At 38.5% G+C, this 22,403-nt stretch overlaps 1 pseudogene; it reads right to left on the bottom strand.

The window, feature by feature from the left end:
* Positions 1-21,669: 21,669 nt before the first annotated feature.
* LOC116506176 lies at positions 21,670-22,284 on the bottom strand (annotated as a pseudogene).
* Between the last annotated feature and the right edge of the window lie 119 nt (positions 22,285-22,403).

A 22,403-nucleotide genomic window follows, 5' to 3' on the forward strand; every position in this document is an offset into this window, starting at 1 on the left:
GGAAATTTGTTTTACTTCCCCAGAATGTCCAATATACACTTCCATGGATTATTGTGCATATCTTAACAGGTTTCTAAGTTATATGTTCCTTGAGGGTATCTATAGAAAACTATGCATTACCAACAACCGCTTGTTAGATGCAGTAGAAAAATTTACACTATCCTTCTTTGGGCAAAGAATTTTACAAAGGGGACAATGTACCTGAACGGAAAGAGGAGAGCTTGAGAAATTTCCTTTGTCCAGCTATTTCCCATTTGCTGTAGTTTCAAATCCATGTTGCCATCACAATTGTATGTCTAGGTTTGTCACTATGCAATAGCAGCAGGGGAATAGCAGCTGCATGGATGATGCAGCGGGAGAGAAGGAAGAAGACTTTTTCTTCTTTTACTCAAGTGTCATAACTCCATGGGGGGAGAGAGAATCATTCTATTGTTTGCTTCAGGCAGCAAAATATCTTGGTCTGGCTCTTCCCACATTATCCACCAGAAAGTTAATTTAGTTCTAAGAGTACTTTTCTTTTGTATCCCCAAAACTACACAGTTGAGATGCATAGAAACTTACTGCCCGCAGTTGAAAGCTCTTAATTCAGATAATTAGCACAAGATATCTGTGCTGGGGGAAAGAGAAAAAGGCTTAGGAAGATCATGATTTTCATCCCTATAGTTGCCAGACTTTTTTCATGCTACAACAGAGAATTTGATTTCTTATAAAGCCTTGGCACAGGTTTGCAACTCATAAGCCCAGAGGTGAACTAAGACAAGACTTGTAATTTCTCTCTGAAACAACCCAAGCAGAATTTGACTGTTTATTCCATGCAAAGTAGGATCTCCATTATGAAAATGATACAAAGTGTGAAAAAGTAATAGCACTTAATTTTCTACGGGAAGCTTAAGCTTGCTGCTACTGGTGAAGTTGTTATGATAAGGAAAACTTGAGGCATGTTGTACTTAAATATGCATTAATAATTTCCTTTTCTGCAGCCTCGCACTCAGGAATAAAACTAATAAAACCATAACTCTTGTGCATCTGGGCAAGAGAATATTTGATAACAGTGTGCGAATGCCATATGGCCGTTTTAATGGAAAATTATGGGAGATAGGCTGTCATATTTAGCATATGTGTTAATTTCTTGCCTCCAAAAGTTTTTCACAATGAAACATTAAAACAACATATGGTATGTATAGGCTACAGGGACAACTAATGTCTGCTTTGTGGGGAGAACCAGGAATGCCTAATGCTTTCCCACAAGCTGTGATTGCCATATCAGAGCTGCACCAGGGGACAACAAGGAAATTGTACACTTGCTCAGTTGGCTTGAAAAATATAGGCCATACATTTATTAGGAGCTGAATAAATTTAATGTTGTGGTCCTACAGTTAATTGGCTTTACCTGAAAAGAAGGAGGTTGGAGTGTGAGCGATACAGATCGAATAGTATTTCCTTCAATTGCTTTCCAGAGATTGCAACTGATTCTTTTTTCCCCTTTCTAACAGTAATTGAAAGATTGCTTTAGAATCAGAGGTCCGGGGAGAATTAAGCTTCTTTGAAGAACCTAATCTTTTGCAAAGTTTGCTAAAAACTGGCCCAATCTAGAATAAAGTATAGGTCAGCACTTAATTGTTCCACAGTTTTCACACTTGCATTTCATCCCTGGCTCCAAAATCAGGCCAAACAGATTTGAAAAGCTGTACTTGGAGAATAGATCCACCAAAGTAAGATTTATTTCAGCCCCTGCCCAGGAGGATAGAATTTAACAACCATTCACAACCACAGAGCCATAGAATCATAGGTTGGAAAAAGGCTATTTAGGCCTTCAAATACAAGCCTTGCTCCACAAGGGAATTTAAATTAAAAGCAACCTGGGTAATTGGCTACTCTGCTTTGCTTGAACACATCCAGTGATGATATTTGGAAATGCTATTAAAGAGGGAATTTATTTTAAAGTAGTGATTAACTAGATATTAAAGGGTTGGTTTTGCTGATGAACCAAGTTTCATGCCCAAATAAGACAGAGCAAACATGGGCAGACAAATGCAAAAAAGGCCAGGAAAAAATCTTTTGCTATCACAGTCTTTAAATATATATATAATCAATTTAAAAATAAACCCTCCTTTGTGGAAAAAAAAACCCAACAGCAACTTGTCTTTCAGGAAGTACAATATGCCACAAGGAGCCACATGTTTTCTACAGAGAGCACAATATGATTGATGTGCTACTTACGATATATATGCTTCATTCATTCATTCATTCATCTAAAGTATACTGTCTTCAATTTTTGCCAAAACAGCTGTGGGAAGACACCAATGATGAACCACAATTAGAATTTCAAATGTGATGGTTTCATGTCAGGAGAAATAGCAAGTTGTTTCTCTTTCCAAGATCTGAAAAAGAATTTTTAGCATTCTTCTGCATAAAATTCAGTCCACCCACTGTCTCTCCATATCCATATTCTTTTACTGAAGACTTGGTACTTAAAATCATAGAATCATGAGGCTGAAAAGAACCATGGAGGTGTTCTAAGTTCAATACCTTGCCAAGACAGGAACAACAAAGGTGATAATCAGTCTGGGGGCCAAATCCTATCAAGAAGAGCTAAAGGAAGTAGTTACTGTATGTTTACTTTAATGAAGAGAAGATTGAAGGGATACATGATAGCAGTCTTCCAATACTTGAAGGCATGGGTGGGATTCTACCGGTTTGAACCTGTTTGGGCGAATCAGTAGGTCATATCAGCTGGGAGTGAACCATTCACTCCACTTGCATGTGGGCCTACAAGCCCACCCCTGCGCTTTACCTGCCTTTATCTTCTCAGCTGAGTCATGGAGCAGAGTGGATGCCACGCCTCAGCTGTTTTCCTTCCCAAGCAGCAATCTGGAAGGTAAGTATTCTCTAAACTATGCACACATGCACTTTGCAAACTGGTTGTTGAACCGGTAGGATCCCCACCCCTACTTGAAGGGCAAGGGAAGAGAATATCAATTTATTCTCCACAGCACCTGAGGACCCAAGAACCAGAAGCAATGAAAGGGAGCAAGCTCATCAGAGTGGGATCTGTCCTGGAAATAAGGAGGGATCTCCTGACGGTAATCCCAGAGTTTTGCACATCCATTTGCACCACTCAGGTGACCTTGGTGACACAGATAAACCTCCAAGTGGCCTTAATGACTTGCTGAAATAATGCAAATGACCAGCTTTCTACAAGGGGTATAAATCCTTCAATTTACCACCATCCAGTCAGAGCTGAAATAGTTTCCTGGATGAGAAGTGAAACATCTTCAAAGAAAAACCAGAATGTCTTGAAAAAAACAGAAAGTTGCCTCTTGAAAAAGCACCTTTGGGTTAACCATGACCTGGATGACTGAGAATCTCCATTGTCTCCTGACAGTGACAACTATTAAGTGGCGGAACAGTTACAGCTTGCCTCTCAGAGTTTTGGTTGCTCCATTGCTGGAGGTTTCGTTCAGACTTTTTGAGCTGTGCTGTAAAAAGTCAATACACCACCTTTGCTTCAGTTTAAAGTAAACCCTTCTTTTCTTCATTTTCAATGTATTGACTCCTCAATCAAACTGCTCCATCCATTTTAATGACTGTTCCTCAGCATTACTATCCTTTTTCCCCCCTGTGGATGCCAATAGCCTAAAGGGTGTTTTCCATCAGCCAATTTATATTTCCTCACCCATGGAGAACTTGATGTGTGTCAACATTCTAGGTCTGGTAGCTTGCCCCAAGCAATCAGAACACCAGCAAGCACACCACAACATCATAATGGTGTGCCCAATGTTTCAGTTTCCTCTACTATTGTAATGTAGGCAAGATTTTGGAATGGTATATTGAGAAGTCAAAACAGATTTTTTGATATAAGCTTTTCACTTTCTTTTTGTAGGAAGTATTCAGATCTGAATTTGATAGGTTTTTAGACCCAGCTATTCCTGTTCCAGAATGTGAGAGAAAACTCATTCTCATTGTTTTTAAAGATTTAATTCATAATATGAATTAGTTTTTCAGAAGCTTGAATTGCGCTCTGTAATTGCATGCCATTTTGCATGCATTCATGCGAACAATTAAACATTCTGACTTCGTATTCAATTGGCACATTTGCTGAAATATGTCCTTTTTGTGTCTTATATATACCACCAATCCATTTTTTAAAAAAGCTTTCCATTAATAAACAGAATCTACAATTTGCAAATTCTACAATAACAACCCTTCCCCTGCTATGGAACATTTTAAATGGAATGGATGATATTTACATTCTTGATAAGGTCACATCTGTCAGGATAAATTGTTACTTTCTGCCAATTTCCAACCATTTCAACATGCTCTCAGTTATAAAACTCAGATAAGTCCATTTAAATAAATCAGAAGTATATCTCAAGTACAATAAATACAACTTGACTCCTTATTTTAAGGAACAATACCTTGTTTCAAGCAGAGTTAATAAAACATTAACTAAATATCAATAATACTTTCTTTAAAATATAGCAAAATGTTTGCTAGAATTAAATAGCAGTTGCTATTGTTGCTTTTATGAGATGGGAGCATAGAATTATATGTTTTGTGGACATTTAAACCTTAGTGGATACTGCAGTTGAACTACAGGATACATTGGATAATACAGTTTTGAACACAATACTTATTCAGACTATCAGGCTGTCTACTCTAGGCAGTATTATTGCTGCTGCTGCTGCTGTTGTTATTATTATTATTATTCTGACCAATTCTACTTAAAGGAAAAGTTAAAAAATATATTCATCTTTTGCTAGTACATGATGAATGGAGATTAACTACAATTGTATTAAGTACTCATCAGTTAATCTGAATGGGTAAGACCATAGAAAGCAAAAATAAGTGTTAATGGAGAACTAACAAAATCTTAAGAGATTCAAAAAAGGAGAAGGCAAGGATGACTGCTATTTCTTGTTCATTTTAATTCAAACATCATTGAACAGAGACTTAAGAAAACATGACAGAATTATGGGAGTTAACATTTAAAAAGAAATGTATAAGTGAAGGGCATTTGTGGGTGACCTGGCCACAATTTCAGAGAATCAGTTAAAGAGAGTAAAAACATTAATGGGAAAGTTAAAGGATTTTGGTACGCCAGTAGGTTTAAGATTAATAATAATAAGACAAAACTGCTAACAAAAATATTAAAATAGAAGATCAAACAGAACTGAAATGAAAAAAACAGTTTTTAAAGATTGAATGAAAATTAACATATTTTGGCATTGTGACTAATATGAATTGTATGTTAATTCAAAATAATTATGTTTAGACATAGAATAAAAATGAAAAAGACATGTTAAAATGCAATATATATATATATATATATATATATATATTTGTTAGGGCGGATTTATGTGATAAAATTGTATATTGTATATGATGTTTTTGTTCTGACAATGGATGTACCATTTAAGCAATGGCAATAATAATATCTAAATTTGTATGCCAAGAGAGAGAAAAAAAGCAAGTTAAATATAAAGTATTACACAATGCAAAGGAAAGAAATGGATTGGTTTACCAGATTTGAAATTTGTTCTTTGCAACTTGTTGCTTGGGTTGGGTGAAATAATAGGTATTGATGAGAAACAAAAGACTTTTAGAATTTGAAGCCTGAGGTCTGGATGGTATATTTATGATATAATAAACTTAATATGGATTTTAAAAACCATTTTATTAGAAGAGCTATATTGAGAATATGGAATAAATATAAACCCAGACTGTGTCTAAAACATCTTTATGGATTTCAGCATAACAGGCAAAGACAAATGGTTAATGTACCGGGAATTATTGAAAAATCACTAAGAAGAGCAATTAATGGCAGAAAGATATAGTTGCCAATTGCTTTCCCATTTATAGTTACCACAAAGATTTAAAATGGATAAAAAGATTTATGCATGGAACAAAGTAAGACACAATATGAAGTGCTGATGAACATAAAATTGTAAAATGTAGAAATTGTGGTTGAAATTTGAAGGAGGAAGAAGATGGAAAGGAAGAAGAATTGATATAATACAGAGGTGGTATTCAGCAGGTTCTGACCAGTTTCTGGAGAACTAATAGCAGAAATTTTGAGTAGTTCAGAGAACCAGTAAATACCACCTTTGACTGGCCCTGGACTGGGGAGGGAATGGAGATTTTACAGTATCCTTCCCCTGCCACCCCCACCCGCCCACAAAGCCATGCCCCGCCCACCAAGCCCCGCCCATAGAACCAGTAGTAAAAAAATTTGAATCCCACCACTGGTTTAATATAATAAAGAATAGGACTATAAAGAATGGGTGAAGGAAGAACAGAAAGAGGAGCAAGTTAAAGAAAATATGAAAAAGTGGATTAACCAAGACGTAACTTCATTTTAATGAAAATGACAAAGACATTATTTTATTCTCCATTGGAAAGACAGTGATGAACTCTTGTATTTTACCAAGAAAAGCACATAGACAGGCAATGGAAACTGATTGATGAATACGCTGAATATATACTGAAAGAAACGAAATTGAAAGAAGATACTGTGGTTTCAAAAAATGAAGGAAGTAACATCAGTACATTATGCTCATGATGTTACTCTAATAACTGAAAATGTAAATGATTTGCTCTAATAACAAAAACCAAGGAGCATAATGGAAAAAATGGAATTAATATTAAATAGAAGACCACGTTCATGACAGCTAGCGGAATCAGTCTTAAAATTGACAATAAAGATATTACAGTGAATAGTTATTGCCTTAGATCAACAGCAAAGAAAAGTGCAATCAAGAAACACATCACAAACTATTGATAGAGTAGAAATGAAAGCTTTGGGGAAAATATTAAAATACATGCATGGATTTAAATATTAAAAATATTGGCTTCCGGGGAGTGGCCTGTCGCCGGTCGGCAGCTTAACAGAGCTGCCCCCAGAATTCAGGATCGTTATCTACTCAATATCAAGAAGATAACTCTTTTTTCAGACAAGAAAAAAGCAGTGAGGAATCTCAGCTGGTAAGAATCTTCTTTGAAGTTCACAGTTTGTTTCTTTGTGAGCTGTGGACGGAGGGGGAGAATCAACCCAAAGCTGAGTCATTCAACTCCGACCTGAACTTCGCAGCTGTTATTCACAGCACGAGACAGGATCCCCTCCCCCTCAGGACAATCTTTAGAAAAGAGACTATTAAAAGTCAATACGAGCAAAGACCAACTTGTGAACTTTAAAATCTTTTCTCTATCTGAAATACCAGCTTCAATGTTATAAAAACCTCTTTTGCTTAATTGTCTTCAAAATGGCGTTTACAGCTTCTGCATCTGTTATCTCCGGCTTCCTGCTACAGAAGTAAAGAAATAATCTCTTATAATTTAATTAGAGCTACTCCCTTAAAGCTTTCAAGACTCTTTGTTGACTCAGACACATTCCAAACATTCTAAATGGACTTTCTCTTTTGAAATCCTCCGTAAAACCCCTTGAAAAAAAAAAAAAAAAAAAAAGAAGGGAAAAAAGGGGGGGGAGGAATTTCTTTTTCTCCACATAGCACAGTGGATTAGTAATTTAGAATAAATAATTAAAACCAAAATATAATGGCATCCAAATCAACCTCTGTTAAATTACCTCCGAAAACGTCTCCCATACCTGGCACAAAGTTGCAGCCCCCACCATCTATGCCCCCTAGTGGAGATGTACTAACAAAAGAATTTTTTCTGGAAATGTTCAAAGAATCCAGAGAACAGAACTTAGAAATGTTTAAAGAATTCAGAGAACAGAATCTAGAAATGATTAAAGATTTCAAAGATGAAATAAGGAATGAGATGGAAGTTCTATATGACAAATTCGATACCAGGGTCACTAAAATGAATGATAATATGATGGGAATTGTAAATGTGATAACAGAATATATTTCTGGAATGGAAGATAATTTAGAAACTCTCAATGAAGCTAAAACTAACCTGATATCCAAAACTGAAGTGGTGGAACAAAAAATTGATAATGCTGAAAAACAAATTATTATGATACAGTATAAGCAGATGGAGCTTGCATTAAGAGTGAGGGGGCTGCGTGAAGAAAAGCAGGAGAACTTAAAGCAAATGTTTTCTGAAGCTTTTGACCGTCTGGTGGGAAAACCGGGATCCAATTTTGATTGGCAGATTGACAGGATTTTTCGTGTTAACTCATGGGCGGCAAAACAAAGGCAACTTCCCCGAGACGTGGTAATATACTTTGTTACAAGAGAATCTAGAAATATGATACTACAAGAGTCCTACAATACTAAGCTTCAAATTGGTGGACAGGACCTGATTGTTCTGAAAGAAATACCGCCTCAGATGCTAAGAGCCAGAAGAGATTATGCTTTTCTGGTGGAAGAGCTCAGAAGGCGCCAGATACAGTACAGATGGGATGCCCCATTCGGTATTATAGTTACAATGGACAAACAAAGATATCGTCTCAGCTCTGTATGGAAAGCTCGTGATTTCTATCATAAGATTCTGAAGATGGGATATCCTGAACCTTCGGGATATGGTGAAAAACCACGAGACGAACAAGATAAACAGCAAACCACACAACCATCAGATAAAATGTATCATCTCCCTCTTCCGGAAGGGCAAGGAGTCAAGGAAAAAAGATCCAACCGCAAGACCACCAGACAAACGGATAAACAAGCTACTATGCAACAATCTCAACAATCATTGGCCACTGACCAAGGAGCTACTGCAACAAGCTCAGAAGCTGTGGGAGGAGCCAAACCAAAGGTGAGACAGGCCTTGCGGGAGGCTCTAAAAAAGCTTCAGGCAACCAAAAATGACAACTAAGATTTTGACATGGAATGTTAACGGATTGAACTCTCCACAGAAAAGAAAGAAAATATTTCATTATCTTAAACAGTTTAAGAATGACATAATTTGCTTGCAAGAAACTCATATCAAATCAACCGATCAAAAATATTTGTTTAACCCCAAACTGGGCCAACATTTTGCGACCTCAGCCATGGAAAAGAAAAATGGCATAGTAGTATATTTAAGAAAAGACATTAAAGCTGAGCTAATTGAAGCAGATCCCTTTGGAAGATATATTGCATTAGATTTAATCTTAGAAGGGAAAAAGACGTTACTTTTGGGAATTTATGCTCCTAATCAACAACAAGATGGATTTTATAGAAATCTCCATGCTAAATTAGTACAGTGGGATTTTGAGTCTTGTATATTAATGGGTGACTGGAATGGCGTGATCGACACCAAAAGAGATAAGAAGACAGCTCGCCTGAACACCAAATTTCGAGCTAAGTTACCCAAACCCTTTTTTGACATGCTGGACGACTTTGAATTGCGAGACGCTTGGCGCGAGAGGCACGCAGAAGAATATGACTTTACCTTTTTTTCCAATAGACATCAATCTCTTTCAAGGATTGATTTTATACTAATTACAAATGATTTACTTTGTAGGGTGAAGAAGACAAAGATTATGGCGAGAGCTCTCTCAGACCATAATCCAGTCTGGATGGAATTGGGAAGGGTAGCCCAGGCAAGAAGGTCCTGGAGGTTGAATGAAAACTTATTTAGATATGAAAAGTATGTTAATGATTGTAAAAAATTGCTATCGGAATATTTTGTCTTCAATATGAACAAGGGTACATCTTTGGAATATGTATGGGATGCAAGCAAAGCGTATATGAGAGGAGTATTAATGAATATAAATAAAATACATAGATACAAACAAGGGCAAAAACGAAAAGAATTGGAAGAGGAAATTAAAGGGAAAGAGTCAGAATTAACATTGAATCCAGGAGATACAAAGATTAGGGAAACAATTGCTATATTAAAATCTCAGTTTGATATGCTGATCTCTGACCAGGTAGCTACTAGTTTATTATATGCTAAACATAATACTTTCTGCAATGCAAATAAACCCGGTAGGTGGTTGGCTTATCAGATTAGAAAAAAAAGGAAAGCTCGAAATGTAACCAAATTGTGTCACAGAGGGAAGGAAGTGTTTCAACAGGAAGAGATTCAAAAGGTATTTCGGGAATTTTTTACAGAGTTGTATAAAGGGGATAAAATTAAGGACGGAGATATAGACAAATACCTAGATAAAGAGAAAATCCCCCTAGTCAGAGAAGAACATAGGCATAAGCTGAACCAACCTATAACCTCTGGGGAAATTTTGCAGGCAATTAAACAACTAAAGTTAGGGAAAGCACCAGGCACAGATGGTTTAACAGCTGTTTATTATAAATATCTACAGTTAGAAATGGTAGAACCCCTCAGAGAACTATTCAATAAAATTCAATCGGGAGGGAAAGTGCCTCCCTCGTGGAAGACTGCGTTCATATCGTTGATACCCAAAGAAGATCAAGACCTCACCCAACCAAAAAATTACAGACCTATTTCATTACTTAATGTAGATTATAAAATTTTTACTAAAATATTAGCAAATAGGCTAATGGGGGTAACTCAGCAACTGATACATACCGATCAAACTGGTTTTATACAGGGCAGACAGATGAAGGATAACGTTAGATTAATTATCAACGCTTTAGAATACCTGGGAAAGAACAATCAAATCCCGGCCACATTCATATTTTTGGATGCGGAGAAAGCCTTTGATCGAGTTAATTGGCAATTCCTGCTGAAGACATTGCAAAAAATGCAGATAGGAGATGGCTTTTTACGGTCAATTGGTGCAATATATCAGCAGCAAACAGCCCAGATCATTGTCAATGGAAGTCTGACAGACTCCTTTCAAATTGAAAAAGGTACAAGACAGGGCTGTCCTCTGTCCCCATTATTGTTTATTATAACTTTGGAAATACTGTTGAATAAGATACGGGGCCTGGGCGGTCTAAAAGGGATCAAAATTAGACAGCAAGAATATAGAATTCGTGCATTTGCGGATGATCTGGTTATAATATTGGAACAACCGCAGGAATCTAGTAGGGTATTATTGAATACGATCAATCAATATGGTCAAGTCTCGGGATTTAAAATAAATCTAGGAAAAACCAAAATAATAGCTATAAATATGACTATCAAACAGAAGGAAGAACTGGGGGCGACGCTAAGATGTGAGGTAGTTAAAAAAGTTAAATATCTTGGAGTTAATATCTCAATCTCAAATGGGAAATTATACAAGTATAATTATGAATCACTTTGGCATAGTACACAGTTGGAGTTGAAAAGGTGGGAAAAACTGCATTTGTCCTTGCTGGGTAGAATAGCGGCAGTAAAAATGAACATTTTACCAAAATTTTTATTTCTTTTTCAAATGTTACCAATACTTAAAAGAGATGCGAATCTTTTAGAATGGCAGAAGGGTATCAACAAATTTGTGTGGGCAGGAAAGAAGCCGAGGGTAAAGATGAAAATAATGCAAGATGCACGTGAAAGAGGAGGATTGAAATTACCTAACTTAAAATTATACTATGACGCAGTGGCATTATCTGCAATTAGTGATTGGATTCATCTAACTAATGACAGAATTTTGAATATCGAGGGATATGATTTGTTATATGGTTGGCATGCTTACCTGTTATTTAACAAAAAAACGGATAAGAAATTTAAAAATCACATCTTAAGAAATGCTTTATTGCGGGTTTGGAAAAAATATCAACATAAACTAAATGATAAAGTGCCCATGTGGGCAATTCCTAGACATGCAATTGAAAATATGAATGTAGAACAAAAACACGATAGAACCACCTATAGACAACTTCTTATCTCAGAAAGAGGGGTGATGGAACTAAAATCTTTAGAGGTACTTAAAGAAGAGAAGGTAGTTCAAACGTGGTTTCAGTATGGTCAACTACAAGCTAGGTGGAAAACAGATCAAAAAACTGGCTTTGTAAAAGTTGAGGATAATCTGTTTAAACAAATAAGAGATCAAAGCTCAATGCATATAAAGAGGATATATAATGTATTAGTACAGATGGATTCTGAAACGGAACTGATTAAGGATTGTATGATAAAATGGGCTCAGAATGTCGAGGAACCAATAATGCTTGAAACATGGGAAAGAATCTGGGTAAGAAATGTGAAATTTACACAAGCGCAAAACTTGAGAGAAAATTTTTATAAGATGTTTTATAGATGGCACCTAGATCCTAAAAAGCTTGCCTCTATGTATCCAAATGTTCAACCTAAATGTTGGAGATGTGGTTCTTGTGATGCTACATATTTTCATATATGGTGGACATGTCGTAATGTTAAGGCATTTTGGATAAAAATATGGTGGATCCTGCAAAACATCTTTAAAAGAAGGATAAAATTTACCCCCCAGCTGTTTTTACTGGGTATATGCATTGATTTTACAGTAGCAGAGACTAATTTGATCCTGTATTTAATAACGGCAGCAAGACTCTTGGTGGCGCAGTATTGGAAGAAGAAAGATTTACCCACCATTCAAGAATGGACTTTGAAAGTTATGAACTTAGCCGAAATGGCCAAAATCTCAGCATATCTCAAAGAACATTCAAACGAGAGATACAAAAGAGACTGGAAAAAGTGGATTGATTACATAAAAAGTAAATATGGGACTAAAAAACTCCAGATAGCTTATGCTTAGTATCAGTAATAATTTAAATTGTTTAAAATTTGGGTAACAGTAAGAAGCTGAGTTCAATGTAGAGATATTTCAGACTGTGATTGTTCAAAAATTATACCACGTATGGTCTTTGGGAAGTCGGGGGGAGGGAAGGGAGGTGGGGATTTAGGGGGAGGGGGGAGGGGGGAAATACAATATGTGTTAAATTCCATGATTGTATTTGTATACTGTGGCTTTTCAATGTTAGTGCGAAAATAGTACAAACCGAATATACTGGAAGGTAATAGATACCGAAGGAAAGAGTCGAGTGAAAGAAGAAGGAGGGTGGAGAGGGTGAGAGAGAGGAGGAGGAGAAGGGAGGGAGGGAATGGAGAGGGAGTGATAGGGTTAGAAAGAAGGGGAGGGGAAGTAGGCGTAGAGGGGTGTGTGAGAAGGAAGAATGAAAGTTGGAGGGGGTTGAAAGAGGGTGTATGGCAGGCCAAGGTGGTATACTGGGTTTGTATTGTAGAGGGCATTTTCTATATGAGTGAGGGCCGTGTTTATTATTCAATGTCATATGCCCTGATCAAGCACAGTGAATATGTGATTGTATAGAATGAAAACATAATAAAATATACATTAAAAAAAATAAATATTTAAATACATGTGTTTATATCAACAAAAATCATAATCATGCCAGCAATGGTATTCTTTGTCACATTCTATGGAAGTGAAAGTGGGACTTTGAAGAAGCAAGAGAAAAAGACATATTGAGTTTTGGTTTTGGACAAAACTCTGGAGAATAATTCGGATAACTAAGAAAAGAAACAAATAGATACTTGAACAAATTAACCATGACTCTTACTCAAGGCACAAGTGAACCAATATCAAATTATATTATACTTTGGACATGATGTCTTATAAAAAACTTACCTAGCTGTAGAAGTCTATAGTTGTTAAACCTATAAGTCAGACCATATTAAGAAACCAATGTCTTATAGATAAGAACTACTTTTATTATAATAGCTATAGTGACAGAATCTTGCAAACCTAAATGTTATTTTCCCATCCCTCACTTTATCTCTTTCTGAACAAGGGAGGGCTTTGTCTGGCACATTTTCTCAAATTAGTTTCTTGGAACTGGCTCAAAGCCCAGCTTATCTGACCTTGCTTGTTAGCGACTTTTCCTCCTGTCCTTTAAGGCCACTCACTATGTCCTCAATAATAATGCTGGGAAATTTGGAGGTAAAGAGAAAAAGAGGAGCAGGATCAGAATCAAGGCAGGTGGACTCAGTTACAATAACATTGAGTACACCATTGGAAGACTTGAAGGACCAGATTAGAACAGTTGCTATGGAAGAAAATCTTTCTATGTGGTCATCAAGAGTTGACATTGACTTGATTGCATCTAATCTTTCAATGCTTTAAAATGCATTTGCCTGAAATTATTTATTTATTTACTTTCTGAAACTCACATATGCTATTTGGGGTTCTTGGTGCTCACTGATTTTGATTGTTTTCTTGCAGATGTTTCATTACCCAACTAGATAACATTATCATGAGCCACTGATGGTGTTACGTAGTTGGGTAATGAAACATCTGCAAGAAAACAACCAGCTGAGACAGCAACAAGGACCACACAGTTCAATCCTGAGTTACAAATATTCCATTGCTGCTATTCTATGCTCCACCTGTATAAAAATTCTAATGAATTTATATTTTGACCCTGTGCAGTACTGAAACCAACCATTATGGGAATCTGCAATCAATTATAAAAGGTAAAAGTATATCAGTCAAAAGGGTACAAAAGGACAATCGTCAAACCCAATTTGAAGTATAAGCATCAGGTATTGTTACTCATTTTAAATGGTGTTTCCTAATAGCGATGTTTAAAACAGAGATAAGCTCCAATTTTCTCCTGGAAAAACTTCCCTTCCCCTTTTCTCTTTTTGAAATGAAAAACAGAGGACATGAGATAGGGTGATGGGGCCAGGAAGAAGAAAACCTTGAACTTTTTTGTAGTGATGAGACTTAAACTCTCTGATACCATAAGAGAAGATGAAACAGCAGTCCAAATGCTGACTTGTTATCACAATTTCCTGTGCTTCCAAAAGCATATTTGGTGGGACAGAGCAGACTGCTAGGCTGCAAACTCAGCGCTCTCTCTCTCAACTGAGGAAATTTGGTTTTAAAAGTAAAAGGCTTAAAGCTGCTTCTGCTTATCTCCAAGAACATCTGTTCTCTCCTGATGTCTGAAATCTCTGTCTCTCTCTCACTCTCACTCTTTCTCTTCACACACACAGACACACACACACACACCCCTAACTGCATCCCTGGTTTTCCAGTTTGGGTATCCTATGTTATATGCAGCATATGTTAATATTGGTTATACGCTGTCACTGTTATGAGGTAACCCAATATTTACCTCACCAGTAATGACTAAAGTCTTTTAGTACATTGTTAACAACATACTGAAAACAATAACAACAACAACAACAACTAATAAGGAAAATGAGCTTTTGGCTACTGTCAGAAACACTGTGAAGCTGCTCCATTTGTGGGGTTTGGTTCAGGCTCCTGGACTGAGCACTAAGAAGAACTCATTTTGAGCCAGAACTACAGGTAGTCCTCAACTTACAACCACAAATGGGACCTGAACTTCTGTCACTAAGCAGGGCATTTGTTAAGTGACTCCTACTGGATTTTACTATCATTTTTTGCCACTGTTAAGTGAATCACATCGTTGTTAAACAACTCTAGTTTCTCCAAATGACTTTGCTTATCAGAACCTAGTTGGCAAGGTGATGATATAGTCCTGGGATACTGCAAGTATTGTAAATACATGTCAATTGTGAAACGGGTCAATAGCAGGGGTGGGCTTCAAAAATTTCAGCAATGAGTTCTCTGTCCAGTTGCTGGGTGAGCGTGGCCTAGTCGGCCTCCTGCACCCCACGTGTGGCGTGGGCACTTTTCGCCTTCCCCAGACTCTGGAGGCTTTCCTTGGGCACATTCAGAACTTCCGGGAGGCCCATTTTCCCCCTCCCCAAGCCTCTGTGCGGGCCCTGCACTTACCTCACGTCCAAAATGGATCTCGTGGAGACTTCTAGGAGGTGCAGAGTGGGGTGGGCAGGGCCCGTCAGGGGTGGGATTTGGAGGTTCTCCGAACTGGCCATAACGATAGCTACGGGTTCTCCCGAACCCGGGTGAACCCATAGAAGGCCAGCCTTGTTCAACAGGGATGCTGCAATGGTCCTAAATGTGAGGATTGATTATAAGTCACTTTAAGGACTGTCATAGCTTTGAATTGTTGTTAAACAAATTGTCATGATTTGAGGACTCTCTATAGACCCATACCCTTCACCTCCTCATCTGACCAAGTCCGCTAGAACCTGAGCCCAAGTCACAATGAGGTAGCCTCACTGAATCCTGAGAAATGGTAAGGTTGAGCCCCTTAGAAGAAACGAGAGCCAATCGTCAACTATTCTATTAAGCCCCAACTGGACTTGTCTTCTAATGAGGAGGAGGAGGGCATATACCAGTGGTGGGTTTCAAATTTTTTTAGAACCTCTTCTGTAGGTGTGGCCTGCTTTGTGGGAGTGGCTTGCTGGCCATGTGACCTTGTGGGAGTGGCTTACCGGCCCTGTGACTGTGTGGGCATGGCCAACTTTTAAAATGTGGTGAAACTCACTTAACAACGCTCTTGCTTAGCAACTAAAATGTTGGCTCAGAAACTCTGGCATTTGAAGCATGCAAGTCTTAAAGCTGTCAAGTTACAAGAACCTTGCACCCCTAACCCTTTAGAAAAAAACCCCAGGGGTGTTCAAACTTGACAGCTTTAAGACTTGTGGACTTCAACTCCCAGAATTCCTGCTCTCGGTCTTCATCTTGATGACGGACGGGCGGGAGAGGGAGGGAGCTGGAACCGGTTCTAAACATCAGTGTAGATTTGTGGAACCTCTTCTATAGAAAAGGTTAGAACTGGCAGGAACCCACCCCTGACATAAACCCATATGTATCTGGTGCTAAGAGTTCTTACAAGAAGTGATTACAGCAGCCTACTCCATTCTGGTTGATGTAGATTCAGCAAGGTCTCAGGATTCTGGGGCTATACTTATCAGCAACCTCTCAGAGTTTGAAGTCCAGCTTCTTAGGCCCAGCTAAAGCATATTTTAAAGCAAGGCTCTCCAAACTTGGCAACTTTCAGTCTTGTGGACTTCAACTCTCAGAGTTCCCCAGCCAGCATGGCTGACGAGAATTCTGGGGGTTGAAGTCTTAAAGTTGCCAAGTTTGGAGAGGCCTGCTTTAAAGAAACAACAGCAGAAGATTGAACTCAGAAGTCAGATCGACCAGGCAAAAAGCAGACCAGCAAGAGAGTAGCCTTTAACGAGTAAGGTGCTTCAGCTGTGCATCTGGGTGCTGGCTCTGTTGGCTTGTTTATTTCTCTTCCTTCCTCTCTGGGAGAAAATGCTGAAAACAACTTTTCAAGCTTCAGCGCTGTTGCATTTACCTTGCTGTAAATTGAACTATGAATTCTATTTCTCCATGTCTCTTGCTTTTATCCCTTCCTCTTGTGGATTTGTCACTTGTTTATTTTATTCCTGATCTCGGCCTGTGTTAAGCCTTTGACTGTGTTAGAGTTGCAGTTGTTAGGCATAGGTAAAAAGGGCTCCTTGCTCCCAGAAGTTCTGCCTGGGTTTGCACATTAATGGAGGGTGGCAGGCCCCCAGCTTGCTATCTTGTTGGTTGGCTTCCAGCAGGGCTGGCACAGAAAATAATCAGCTCTGACTGAGCTAGAGAGGGTCTCAGCTGTGCAATGTGTAAGACCACCACAGAGCATCAGGTAGCTCATTGAAAACACTGTTAGGGATTGGTCATGTTGTTCTGCATGTAAAAGCCACAACTTTGCTACAAATATTTGGACTGCTTGACTCCTGCTAAGCCTGCAGCTGTATCAGAGCCAAGGTGCCGCAGTGGTTAAATGCAGCACTGCAGGCTACTGCTAGATCAGCAGGTCAGCGGTTCAAATCTCACCGGCTCAGGGTTGACTCAGCCTTCCATCCTTCCGAGGTGGGTAAAATGAGGACCCAGATTGTTGGGGGCAATATGCTGACTCTCTGTAAACCGCTTAGAGAGGCCTGAAAGGCCTATGAAGCGGTATATAAGTCTACTGCTATTGCTATTGCTATCTTCTACCCCTCTGCATTACTTTGAATCTTTTTTTTTTCTTTTAGGTAAACATTAAAAACCTTGGGCAGAGTGCGACATTTCTGGCATAGTCATTTCCATGGAATTTTTTGATCTTACAACAATAATGGTCTGTATCCATTACATAGGTATGTGTGGTCAGTCAAATTATCCACACATTAATCCCTTTCATGATGTAGTTACTATCAGTACATATACATATCCAATTTGTACAATATTAATACCATATTTTTCCATTCTTAACTTATGCGTGTTTCTCTGTCCCGACCTTTTCCCCTCATTTCTAACCATTTGTCCCAGATTTTGTGGTATTCTGTCTCACCCTTTGAGTTCTAGAGTCAGCCTGTCCATTTCTGCATTACTTTGAATCTTAAAATCCTGCAGTACATGGCATTTTGGGGGGGGGGACTGGTTGATAGGTCATCCAAGGATGTAAGCATATTTGTTTCTTTTCCCGCCCTTCTCTTCCTCTGAGTCTGTAGCAGTGGTGGGTTGCTAACTGGTTTACTACCGGTTCGCTCATGTGCACGCGCTCGTGCAACGCTTCTGCACATGTACCTCCTGCCGCCGCCACCACTACCAATTTGGCCAAACTGGGCCGAACCAGCAGCAACCCACCTCTGGTCTGTGGGATAGAATAGCATCCTGTAGGAAGAAAAATCTATCTGGCTCAGTTCCGAACTGGAAGAAAGGTGCTGGAAATAAAATAAAATGGAGGCTAGCTGCTTAGGAAAGAAGGTCCATTTATTGATGAGCAGAACCACAGTGTGCAGTTCTGGGGCAGTTGACAAATTAGCTTGGTGAGTGCAGGAATTTTTATACAGTTTCTGAAATGCTGCAGGGATTGTGCAATGTAGTGAGCCTGGTGTCTTTTGCTATTCTAATGGTGGTGGGTTAGTCCTATTATGTCCTAAAAGATCATGCCCTGTCCTTAGAATTTGGGTAGGGGAAGGATGTAAATTTTAATTCCATTGTTGGAGGTGAAAGTGTTTTATTTGTGAATAGGCTGGCCCAGGATTTTTTTTAATGGACATCTGCTGTAGTCTATTAAGAAAGACTGGAGGCTGCTTTCTGCCTCTAAGAACATGTTTCTCCATTATTCCTTTGGGAGAAATTTGCTGGCTAGTTGGCCGATGGCATCAATCTACCTTACATCTATCAGTCTTTCATCTATCTATCTATCTATCTATCTATCTATCTATCTATCTATCTATCTATCTATCTATCAATCTAGTTTATTTGCTGCCCATCTTGTCTGGAAATGTCCAGTAAGGTTACACATTCCCCCAATACCAGGCCAATGGGATAGGCGAGATGCCATCAATAGATGATAGATAGATAGATAGATAGATAGATAGATAGATAGATAGATAGATAGATAGATAGATAGATAATCTGCAGAAGGCTGAGGCTGTGTTGTTGAGATTTTCTTCTGCTTTACCAAGCAACCACTCCCTTTGCAGCTTATCTTCTAGGTGAGTTGCAGGTGTCTCCAGGTTTAATAGGTAGCTAACTCTCAGCAGTGCTATGATTGGCAGATGGTTTCCCACCAGCTGGTAATGTTCCAAAAGGGAATTGGCAGAAAAGCTGGAGGGTTTAACAAATCTCTTTGTTTAACATGCTCCAAACTTCCCATTCGGAACACTACCATCCGGCTGCAAGCAAGAACGGAGGCAATAGACAGGATATCAATCAAAAGTGAGGACAGCATAATCTGCTAGCTGAAGGATGGCTGGATAGCACTTTGACTCAATGGCAAGGAAACTCCCTAAATGCACATATTTTGACCTTTAAAATCTCCCTATAACTGAATTGGAGCTGTTGTTTCTCATAATACTATCCCATCTCTGGATGAACCCTTCCATGGGCCAAAAATAAATGTTTTTTAAAATGAAAATGTGACTTCCATACCAAAGAACACTGTTCCATACTAAGCTGAGAGATAGACAGTAGGGCTTCTATTTTATTTTATTTTTCCCTTCCTTGTAAAACCCCAATGTTCTTCTCACATTGCTGCCACATTAATGCAGGTCTTGCCTCCACAGTATCTAGCTACATATCAGTGCATCTTAAACATGTCTGCAATGGCAAGTGGCCATCAGCAACATAAATTTGGTGATGTGTTTGTTTATAGCTTCCCAAGCTGCTTGACCTCCAGGAAGGAAAGGATATTCTTCCCTTCTTTTATTCTTATTCTGGGATGACAGCAAATATCAAAACAGCCAGCGATTGCTTTGAGGTATATTGAGCTGGAGGTATGTCTGAACTGCAGAGCTTCCCTTATCTTTTTAGCTGTTTCTCCAAACCGCTCCCCAGTTTTATTTTCCACAGCCTGCTCTTTATTTGTAATGACTGTATCAGCGCAGAGATAAAATCCGTCTTTTCAGCTGTCCTATTCCTAGGCTAAATATTTTAGCCTGCAATTCAATGTCCCTCCCAGCCTCAGTCCTTTTATTGTCTGCTGTGGGTCTTTTCTCTTGTAAAATAAACAAAGTGCTAGAAAGCATTTGTAGCTTTTCTTCTGCTGCAAAGTTATGGGGATTCTTTTTCTGTCCTTTGTTATTGGAAGGACAAAATCCATTCGCTGTTGTCTCGTGTCACATTAAAGTTTGGTGGAGTAAATCAACTTGAGCACAAGGGTTGTGATGAAGGATTTCTGATAAGGGCCCCATCTAGGTCAAGTTGACCCCATGACAAGAAAAATGTGTAAGTGCCATAACTGTGATTCTTGAAATTTCCATTGGGTGAATTTTAAGATGGTGACTCTTCTATGTGCATTTACTGGGCCACAGGATAGGATTTTAAATGTATTCAGATTGCTACCCTGAAAACAAAACCTCCACGGATAATAAGCCTAATTGGGCTTTTGAGCGCATGCGTTAAAATAAGCCCTCCCCCAAAAATAATTGCAACAGCAACAACAGCCATAAGGTGACCGCACTCACCGCCTCCTGCACCTCAAAAATAATAAGACCTCCCCAAAAATAAGGCCAATTACTTATCTCATGGTGTGTGTGTGTCAAAAGAAAATAAGACCCTGTCTTATTTTCAGGGAAACATGGTATGTCTGATGAATATATTTTAGGGATATCAGCCAGGTAGATAATAGCTACTGTCCAGTGACATATGAGCAGATTTGCATTGCTACTCTGTGAGTTTTCTGTTCTTCCCCGCACTTCTTCTGTACCTCTCACATCTTCTGCAAGTTTTCTAATTTTCGGGAACGGAATTAAAAAGGGGGACCGCAGTCATCTGTTCCGGTAGTATATTATGTGATGGATAAATACCAGAATGACCTCCAAACCATAAGGGATTATCTGCATTTTATATCAGAGGTTTTAGGTGTGCCTTTCTAGAAACCATATGTACCACATGGTCATCTACAGGTAGTGGTAAAAAAAATTCACATGGTGGACACAAGGCACAAAGTCCCATTGTTTTCCAACAAAAATTAAATAATATTAAAAGGGGGCAATACCACCATTTTGTCCATTTTTATCTCTACTGTGGACACCCATAACTTTTAAATATAGTGAAAGGCTTTTGTAAAAGGAAGAGATGCCACAGTTGTTAATCACTGCAGTTGTTAAATTAATAATATGGTTGTTAAATGAAACTGGTTTTCCCATTGACTTGCTTGTCAGAAGGTCACAAAATAGAATCATAAGACCCCAGGATACTGCAATGTCATAAGTGTGGGTCAGTTGCCAAGTGTCTGAATTTTGATCATGTGACCATGAAGATTGTAAGTATGAAAAATGGTCATAAGTAACTTTTTTCAGTGATTTCGGATAGTCACTAAATGAACTGTTGTAAGTAGAGGATTACCTGTATAGATCACCATGGTTTTGTATATAGTTACAACTTAATCCTATGGGCTTTTATGGGTTTCTATGTCGGTATGCCATTTCAATTGTGCCATTTCAATTTCATTTCACCTGTCTGTCGGGCTATATTTTATGGCCATTATTACCCAAAATTTAAAGTGTATTAATTTGCTTCTCACTGGTTTCTTCTGGCATGCTTCTATAATGTCAGAGTCACCTGGGTCAATTATAGCAAGTGTACATACTCTGTACTACCCTGTTTCCCTGAAAATAAGATCTCTCCTGATAATAAGCCCAATCGGGTTTTTGAGCGCATGCACTCAAATAAGCCATTCCCAAAAATATTGCAACACAGCAGCAGCCATGAGGTGACCACACCCGCCACCTCCTGCACCTCAAGAATAATAAGACCTTCCCGAAAATAAGGCCAAGCACTTATTTCGGGGGTCAAAATAAAAAAAAAAGACCCTGTCTTATTTTCGGGGAAACACGGTACTTCCCACAAGTTGTGCCCAGTTCAATTTTGTTGCCACTGTATGATGCACCCTAGTTTTGGCCAACATAGCATAGTACTCAATTTCTGATTTTCTCAAAGTAAGACAGTTATTGGCTAGGATAACCAACTTGGCTTTGCCCTGCTAAATCGCTTTCAGAGTTTGTTTGTATCCAAGGTTACATCTAAGTTTGCTTATTGCCACTTTTCATAACCAGTTGAAGTCTAGAGTTTATGGAATCTAAAGACTTTTTCGTCTTCTTGGAGGCCACCATCTTGCTGGCTTATGTCAGGCAGAGAAGTGCCTCCAAGATGGCTGGGCAATGAGGAAAAAGCTTATGGCCAGTTACAAACAGCTTAGCATGAGTGATGACCATGATTTATTATTTTTTCA

This window comes from Thamnophis elegans, chromosome 3 (genome assembly GCF_009769535.1).
Source record: "Thamnophis elegans isolate rThaEle1 chromosome 3, rThaEle1.pri, whole genome shotgun sequence".
NCBI lineage: Eukaryota > Metazoa > Chordata > Lepidosauria > Squamata > Colubridae > Thamnophis > Thamnophis elegans.